General features: G+C 50.6%; 1 protein-coding gene across 7 annotated transcripts in view; it reads right to left on the minus strand.

The window, feature by feature from the left end:
- The window catches only part of RAD9A (RAD9 checkpoint clamp component A), an 80,759-nt gene extending 77,208 nt beyond the window's left edge, over window positions 1–3,551 (minus strand). For 3 of the 7 annotated variants that reach the window (XM_073012487.1, XM_007967928.3, XM_073012434.1), the window contains exon 1: window positions 3,429–3,551. The gene's annotated coding sequence lies outside the window, so the exon portion shown is untranslated. Of the gene's footprint in view, window positions 1–3,148 lie in introns of all 7 variants that reach the window. The other 4 variants (XM_073012499.1, XM_073012459.1, XM_073012547.1 and 1 more) reach the window with 3 other exon arrangements.
- Between the last annotated feature and the right edge of the window lie 4,862 nt (window positions 3,552–8,413).

The following is an 8,413-nucleotide window of genomic DNA, read 5'->3' on the forward strand; positions in this document are numbered from 1 at the left end:
GGCCATTAAACACCTGTCTCGAAGGGGTCTCCTTCAAGGTTAGCTCCTAGTGCAGGTTCAGCCCTGGACAGAACTGGAAAAGGGCAGGGCCCTGGAAGTCAGCCTGAAGATGGTGTGCTGAAGCCAGCTTCCTTCCTGTGCAGCAGCAGCAGGTCTTGGCAATCTGCTGGCATGGTGGACACAGTTTCCCACTCCCAACTGCATCACAGATGGGAGAGAAATCTCCCTAGGAAGGAGTGGGCCATAGAAAAAGAAAAACCAAGAATGGACACAAGAGTCAAGGGAGTGCCCGTCACTGGTCTGAGGACTGCTGCATGGTCCTATGCTTCCGTTTCCTTCCCTCATGGTTCTTCACCTTGGTTCCAGGGAAACAGGCTCACAAACCCCTTATCCACTGATGAGACCTTGTTCCCTGGGCTCTCAGCTGGTACTGCACTAAAGATGCCAACAATATGGCCCTTGCCCCATAATCATCTGCCGATTCGCCTCTTTCCCCTAGAAGAATGGCTCTGAGACAGCATGTGAGTCTAATCAAAGAGCTTCAGGGTAATATAGAGACCACAGCTCCATTCCTCTCCACACGAAACTCGTAGCCCCTACTCATTCGCTAATATTTACCATGGCAACCATGTGCCAATCAGGGGAGGAAAACACTGACCAAAATCTACTCCCTGCCTCCCAGAAGCTCACCATTTAATCAGGGCTACAGACAGCTCTCATTCATGTATCTCAAGGTTATGGAATGGGTGCCCAGAATATCTTTTGCCTACTTCTTGGCATATCTACATTGTTTACATGCTTTAGGAGTTTCAAATGCTGTCTTTTTGATTCTCTCATTACAGTGTGACTCGGCAGCCGTGTCTCCTGCCTCTGAATCTTCAGAGCAGTAACCTGGGCCTCTCTATGACACATCACTTTCTACTTGAATTTTATGTTTTTAATGCATAATTGATCTTCTCTACTAGACTGTATTTCCTGAGAGCAGAGAAAGTGTCTTTTACATCTTCATATCCCTCAGAGCACCCTGCACAGTTCCATGTACACAGTAGGTGCTCAGAAAATATTCATGGAAAGCCAAGAACGGTGGCTCACACCTGTAATCCCAGCATTTTTTTTTTTTTTTTTTTTTTTGAGACGGAGTCTCACTCCGTCGCCCAGGCTGGAGTGCAGTGGAGCAATCTCAGCTCATTGCAAGCTCCGCCTCCCGGGTTTACACCATTCTCGTGCCTCAGCCTCCCGAGTAGCTGGGACTACAGGCGCCCGCCACCTCACCCGGCTAGTTTTTTTTGGTAATTTTTAGTAGAGACGAGAGGTTTCACCGTGTTAGCCAGGATGGCCTTGATCTCCTGACCTCATGATCTGCCCGTCTCAGCCTCCCAAAGTGCTGGGATTACAGGCTTGAGCCACTGTGCCCGGTCAATGCCAGCATTTTGGGAGGCTGAGGTGGGCAGATCACCTGAGGTCAGGAGTTCAAGACCAGCCTGGTCAACATGGTGAACCCTCACCTCTACTAAAAATACAAAAATTAGCCAGGCATGGTGGTGTGTGCCTGTAATTTCAGCTACTTGAGAGGCTGAGGCAGAAGAATCGCTTGAACCCAGGAGGCAGAGGGTGCAGTGAGCCGAGATCACACCACTGCCCTCCAGCCTGGAAGACAAAGTGAGACAAGATGTTTGTTGGACGAATGAAGGCTTGTTTGTGAAATTATTGGATGTTCCCAGATTTTTAAAATATATACTTTTTTCATTAATTTAAAACTCCTTGTTATAATTTTCTCAGTTAACACAAAGCTTGAACTCAATGCAAGCAGCATAGAATTCTTATGCATTCCTTATAACCATGAAAGTAACCAGTCTTATGTAAATACATAATTCTATATTCAGTTGCTTTTGCATCATAACATGTAAGTACTCATATCCTCTATGAACCTTAAGTGTCTACCCTACTATGTGGCATTAAGCCTGCATCCTCCCTAAATGCTGTGTGGTAACGCTATAATTCAGCCTACAGCTGAATGGAGGCAATACACTGGCCTTGAGCATCCAACCTTGGGTAAAAAGACTCAGGTTTCCCCATCAAAATCGGCCTACAAAACCATCCTGCCTAGCCAGGTGTGGTGGCTCACGCCTGTAATCCCAACACTTTGGGAGGCCGAGGTGGGCAGATCTCTTGAGGCCAGGAGTTTGAGACCAGGAGTTTGAGACCAGCCTGGCCAACATGGGGAGAAACCCCATCTCTACCAAAAAATACAAAAACTATCCGGGAGTAATGGCACACGCCTGTAGTCCCAGTTACTCAGGAGGCTGAGGCACGATAATCGCTTGAACCCAGGAGGAGTAGGGTGCAGTGAGCAGAGATCACACCACTGCACTCCAGCCTGGGTGACAGTGAGACCCTGTCTCAAAACAAACAAACGAACAAAAATTAAAAAACAGAAAACCGTCCTTCCTAGGAGAATGAACTTGCCCAGAAATAAAGTGAATTCAAAAATTAAGAAAAGGTCTTATGGTGGCTAGGGACTGTTGTAGAAATTGTTAGAAACGATAGCTGGGACCTGGGATAGCACTTCCTCTACGCAGTCCCTGGACTAAAAACTTACATGTGTCATCTCATTTAATCCTCAAAAACTGGAGGTAGTATTAACATTATCCCCAATCTTGCAAATGAAGCAGCTGAGTCTCAAGAGATGTAATAAGTTTGTCCAAAGTCACAAACCCAAGTTTTTCTGACTCTAGATCCCAAGCTGAGAGTCTTGCTCAGATCATCCCAGGTTCCTTTCTTTCTTCTTGCACTTGGGGTGCAATAAGGGGCAATGGAGCAAGCAATGTGTAACATACTGCACCGTCGGAAGAGACGTTAGGGATCATCCGTTTCAGCCTCCTTATTTTACAGAAGGAACTCGTAGGTCACACAGAGCCAGGGGCGGCTCTGCAACGGAATCGCAATGGGCACTAGAATTCCAGTCCAAGCCTCATTTTACAGAGCGGGGGAACCGAAGCCCACAGGGCCTGGGGGCCTCCCGGGTTCCGAATCCACCAGCGGCTAAGCCAGATCCAGCCCCGGGCGCACTCACTGCCCTGTCTGATTCTACCTCCGCGTTCACCTGCGCCGCGAACCCTCCCAGTGGGCTGCCAGCTCCCGGGAGTACCTGTCGGCCGCGCGAAGGCCCTCGGCTCGCGGTGACAAGACGCCGCCGCGGGCGAGCGGGCCTTCGCGGGCCCCAGCCGGACCCCGGCTTCGCGGACCCGGGTCGCTTCGCCAGCCCCTTTCCTCAGAACGGCGAGGCCTCAGGAGCGTGTGCACGCCGGGACGCCCCAGATTATTTGGAAGCGCTGGTCCCGGAGGCAAGGCCAGCTTGGTCTCCTCTCCTCAATCCCCCTACGCCGCCCCCTGGACCTTCTGCAGACCGGGTCCCAGCCCCAGAGTACCTCAGGAAAAAACAACACCGCGCCTCGCTGAGTCAAGCGGCCGGGACTCTAGAAGGGGCGAGGTTCCCATGGCAACGAGGGGAAACTATTTGCGCCTGCGCAGAGGCGCTAGGCACGCTGGGAAATGTGGTTTCCGGGTTGTCCCTGGAAGCTAAAGGAACGGACACAAGGTGGCGCGCGAACGTTGCGGTTGATGTGGCTAACGCGGGTCCGTAGCTCCCGGGCGCTGCGGGCACAGGAGAGGCCGCGAAGGTCTGAAAGGCAGTTTCTCTGAGGCGTCTGGGATGCGGAGTGAAGAGAAGGCAGAGTCTCTTCCGCGCGGTTGATTTTGCCGTTTGAAAACTTGGCCTAACGAGGGACCGCCCTGTCTGGGGGGAGGGCGACCGCTTCCGAGGCCCCGCCCCAGCCTGGGCTGAGCCGGGCGCGGCGGAGGGAGGGCGCTCTGACGGCGGGAGCTGGATCCGGAGGGAAGCGCGCGGCGGTCGTGCTGTAAGGGTTCCAGGTCCGGTCTGGGCGACGCCTCGCGCTGCTGAGAGGCTCCTGTGCGGGGTGGGAGTTGAAAGCTGGCTCCGGGAGCAGCAGCCATCCTGATCCTCCCACCCGCGAGCTCCGAGCACTTCTAGATCCAGGTCCCGCCTTGGGCGGAACTGTGCAGTCAGTTGACTGCCCAGGAGCCACCTTCGCCACTGCCGAGTTAGGCTCTTGGAATGAGAATCTAGAAACCCAGGATCTGATTCCGGCTCTGTTAGACTAAGTAGTTACTTCTCTGAGCCTCAGTTTACTCATTTCTAGAAAACGATGGTATTGGGCCGGGTGCGGCGGCTCACGCCTGTAATCCCAGCACTTTGGGAGACCGAAGGGGGTGGAGCAGCGGAGGTCAGGAGTTCGAGATCAGCCTGGCCAACATGGTGAGACCCCCGTCCTCTACTAAAAATACAAAAATTAGCCGGCGTCGTGGCACATGCCTGTGATCCCAGCTACTCAGGAGGGTGAGACATGAGAATCACTTGAACCTAGGAGGCAGGCGGAGGTTGCAGTGAGCCAAGATCATGCCGCTGCACTCCAGTCTGGGCCACAGAGTGGGACTCTGTCTCAAAAAAGTAATTAATTAATTAATTGTTTAAAAACGGTGGTAATCATAATGCCTGCCCTTTCGCCCTCTGGGAGTGTTGCAAGATTATGACATTGATGTGTAGGCTGGGTAATCCGTTAAGGACACAGGCATTGCCATTCACTATAAATTGGTGCACTTTCTTGGAAAGAAAGCCTTTGCTTCAAGAATTCTAGAAGTTTATCCTACAGATTTAGTGATCATGTGTGCATGAAAAAGTATATAAAGGCCGGGCGCGGTGGCTCACGCCTGTAATCCCAGCACAGGCTGAGGCAGGTGAATCACGAGGTCAGGAGTTCAAGACCAATCTGGCCAACACAGTGAAACCCTGTCTCCACTGAAAATACAAAAAATTAGCTGGATGTGGTAGTGGGCGCTTGTAATCCCAGTTACTTAGAAGGCTGAGGCAGGAGAATCGCTTGAACCCGGGAGACGGAGGTTGCAGTGAGCCAAGATGGCGCCACTGCACTCCAGCCCAGGCGACAGAGTGAGACTCCGTCTCAAAAAAAAAAAAGTATATACAGGGGTGCCTTTTTTTTTTTTTTTTTTTTTTTTTTTCCTCCTGAGACAGAGTCTCGCTCTGTCACCCAGGTTGGAGTACAGTGGGGTGATCTCGGCTCACTGCAACCTCTGCCTCCCAGGCTCAAGACATCCCACCTCAGCCTCCTGAGTAGCTGGGACTACAGGGCCACCATGCCTGGCTACACTTTGATACATTTTAACAATACATGCTATCTAGACATTGCCAGAATTTAGCCTCTATCTCCCTTCCAGAAGAGGAATCCTTGGCACCTATCTGGGTGGTATGCCTAAGGGCCACAAGATGTGGGGTACAGGGAAGCTAGTTCTGATTCCTGATCCATTCTGCTGAGCAAACACTGGGGGCTACCCCCCATTCTGTGGCCAACTAGGAGTCCTACCCAGGCTGCCCTTTCAGTATTCCTAACCTAGGGCTGCAGATGGGTGGGTGGTGGTGAGAGTGTTGGGGGAAGCCAAGGCCAGGCCCTGGCCTCCTGCAGCCTGTGCGTCTCAGAAGGCAGGTCTGATCAGGAACTCAGAGCTGTGGGGCTCGCTAGCTGTGGGATCCACTAGAATCCAAGAGGATTCTAAGAAGTCAGAAGTCAGCAATCAGGGAAATGAAGACTGGAGGGGAAACTGCATCAAAAATACAGACAAGAGGGCACCGAGTGTGGTGGCTCATGCCTGTAATCCCAGCACTTTGGGAGGCTGAGGCAGGCGGATTGCTTGAGCCCAGGAGTTCGAGACCAGCTTGGGCAATATAGTGAAACCCCATCTCTACAAAACAAAACAAAACCTACAAAAATTAAGAATCCTATGGGTTGGGTGCAGTGGCTCACGCCTGTAATTCCAGTACTTTGGGGAGGCTAACTAAGGTGGTTGGATCACCTGAGGTCAGGAGTTCGAGACCAGCCTGGCCAATATGGCAAAACACTGTCTCTACTAAAAATACAAAAATTAGCTGCACATCGTGGCGCGCGCTTATAATCCCAGCTCTTTGGAAGCCTGAGGCAGGAGAATTGCTTGAACCTGGGAGACAGAGGTCACAATGAGCCAAGATTGCACCATTGCACTCCAGCTTGGAAGACAGAGCGAGACTGTCTCCAAAAAAAAAAAAAAAGGAACCCTGTGTATACACAAAGCTCACACAAATTGCTAAAGGGGCAAAAAATAATAAAGAAGGATATAAAATGAAAAGTAAATCTCACTCCTACTCTGTCCTCCAGTCCTTCACGTCTACTCAGGCAATGATTTGTTACCAGCTGCCTTTTGAGGCACTCCAGGTACCCCGTGCTTATGTAATCAAATATATTGGTATCGGTAGTTTTTTAAAATACAGACAACAGCATGTTAACGTACTATTCTACACTTTGAAAATTTGTTCATATCATCGAGTTCTACATCGGTACCGTGGTGTTATACATACATTGGTTTTCGTCCAGGGCTCCTGGCTCATCATCCTCATAGCCCTTCTTCAGTCTTTTGTTCTAATGTTGAGTGTGTCAGTCCTCAGGAGCAGGCCACAGGAAACAACCTCTTGACATTCTGCCCTCCTTTCCCCTGCCCCAAGGCAGGGCTCTACTGTTCCCCCCACTTTCAGAAAGACCCTCCTCCTCACCCTATACCCTGGTGTAAGGAGTGCTGTTGTCGTGAAGCTTCCATTAAAAACCCAAGAGGACTGGCTTCTTGGAGCTCTGGGTAGCTGACCATGTGCAGGTTCCTTGACAGTGGGGCACCTAGGGAGGGCGTGCACACTCCGTACCCTCCCCCATGCCTCACCCTACACATCTCTTCATCTTTATCCTTTGTAGTATCCTTTATTATAAGCCACTAAACATAAGTGTTTCTTTGAGTTCTGTGAGCTGCTCCAGCAAATTAAACCCAAAGAGGGGATCGTGGGAACCCCAACTTGAAGCTGGTCAGGCAGAAGTTCTGGAGGCCTGGACCTTTGACTACGGTCTAAGGGGAGGGAGATGCAGTCTTGGAGGCTGAGCCCTCAACCTGTGGGATCTGACACTGTCTCCCGGTAGACAGAGTTGGAATGGAATTGGAGGCCACCCAGCTGGTCTGTTGCTTGGTGTGTGGTGAGAGACACCCACACTTTTTTTTTTTTTTGAAATGGAGTCTTACTCTTGTCACACAGGCTAGAGTGTAATGGCGCAATCTTGGCTGACTGCAACCTCCACCTTCTGGGTTGAAGCAATTCTCCTGCCTCAGCCTCCTGAGTAGCTGGGATTACAGGTGCCCACCACCATGCCTGGCTAATTTTTTTGGTATTTTTAGTAGAGTCGGGGTTTCACCATGCTGGCCAGGCTGGTCTCGAACTCCTGACCTCAGGTGATCCACCCGCTTCAGCCTCCTGAGTAGCTAGGATTACAGGTGTGAGCCACTGCTCCTGGCCCACCCAATACCTTTGGTCACCAGTCTTATGTGTTGGTAACTGTGATGGTGTGAGGGCAGAGGAAACACCATTGGAGTTTTGCCCACAAATGGTACATCAGAGATTTGCCTCATTTAAAAAATAATGGCCAGGCGCGGTGGCTCAAGCCTGTAATCCCAGCACTTTGGGAGGCTGAGACGGGCGGATCACAAGGTCAGGAGATTGAGACCATCCTGGCTAACACGGTGAAACCCCGTCTCTACTAAAAAATACAAAAAACTAGCTGGGCGAGGTGGCGGGCGCCTGTAGTCCCAACTACTCGGGAGGCTGAGGCAGGAGAATGGCATAAACCCAGGAAGCAGAGCTTGCAGTGAGCTGAGATCCAGCCATTGCACTCCAGCCTGGGCGACAGAGCGAGACTCCATCTCAAAAAAAAAAACAAAAAAAAAAAACCACACATGTTCTATTTGATGGAATCCATCAGTTAAGTGGTCATTTATTGATGAATAGTGACCCAGTCTCAAAAATAAAATTAAATAATAAATAAAATAAAATGCATCAAAATGTAGAGGGGTACTTAGGGATTTCCAGGTCTAATCCCGTTGTTTTACAGAAAGAAACAGAGACTCAAAGCAAAGTAATTCATAAGTGGTGAAGCTGGGGCTAAATCTGAGTCTCCTGCCACTGGGCACTTCAGGGTTAGAGCAGTGCTGGGAGTCCCACCAGGGCCCGGGTGAGAGATTCATTCTTAAAACTGGGTGTGAAGTCTCAGTCACTGAGAATGCTTGGTGCCAGCTCCCATCTCTGAGAACTGCTTTGAGGGAAGGAGTTGAATCTGGCCCCTTCCCCAAACCAGTGTTGTGTATTATAGAGCAGAGAGCATACACAATCTTGGGAAGAGGGATAGAAGTGACAAAGATGGGCCAGGCGCAGTGGCTCATGCCTGTAATCCCACACTTTGAGAGGTCGAGATGT

This window comes from Chlorocebus sabaeus, chromosome 1 (assembly GCF_047675955.1).
Source record: "Chlorocebus sabaeus isolate Y175 chromosome 1, mChlSab1.0.hap1, whole genome shotgun sequence".
Classification (NCBI taxonomy): domain Eukaryota; kingdom Metazoa; phylum Chordata; class Mammalia; order Primates; family Cercopithecidae; genus Chlorocebus; species Chlorocebus sabaeus.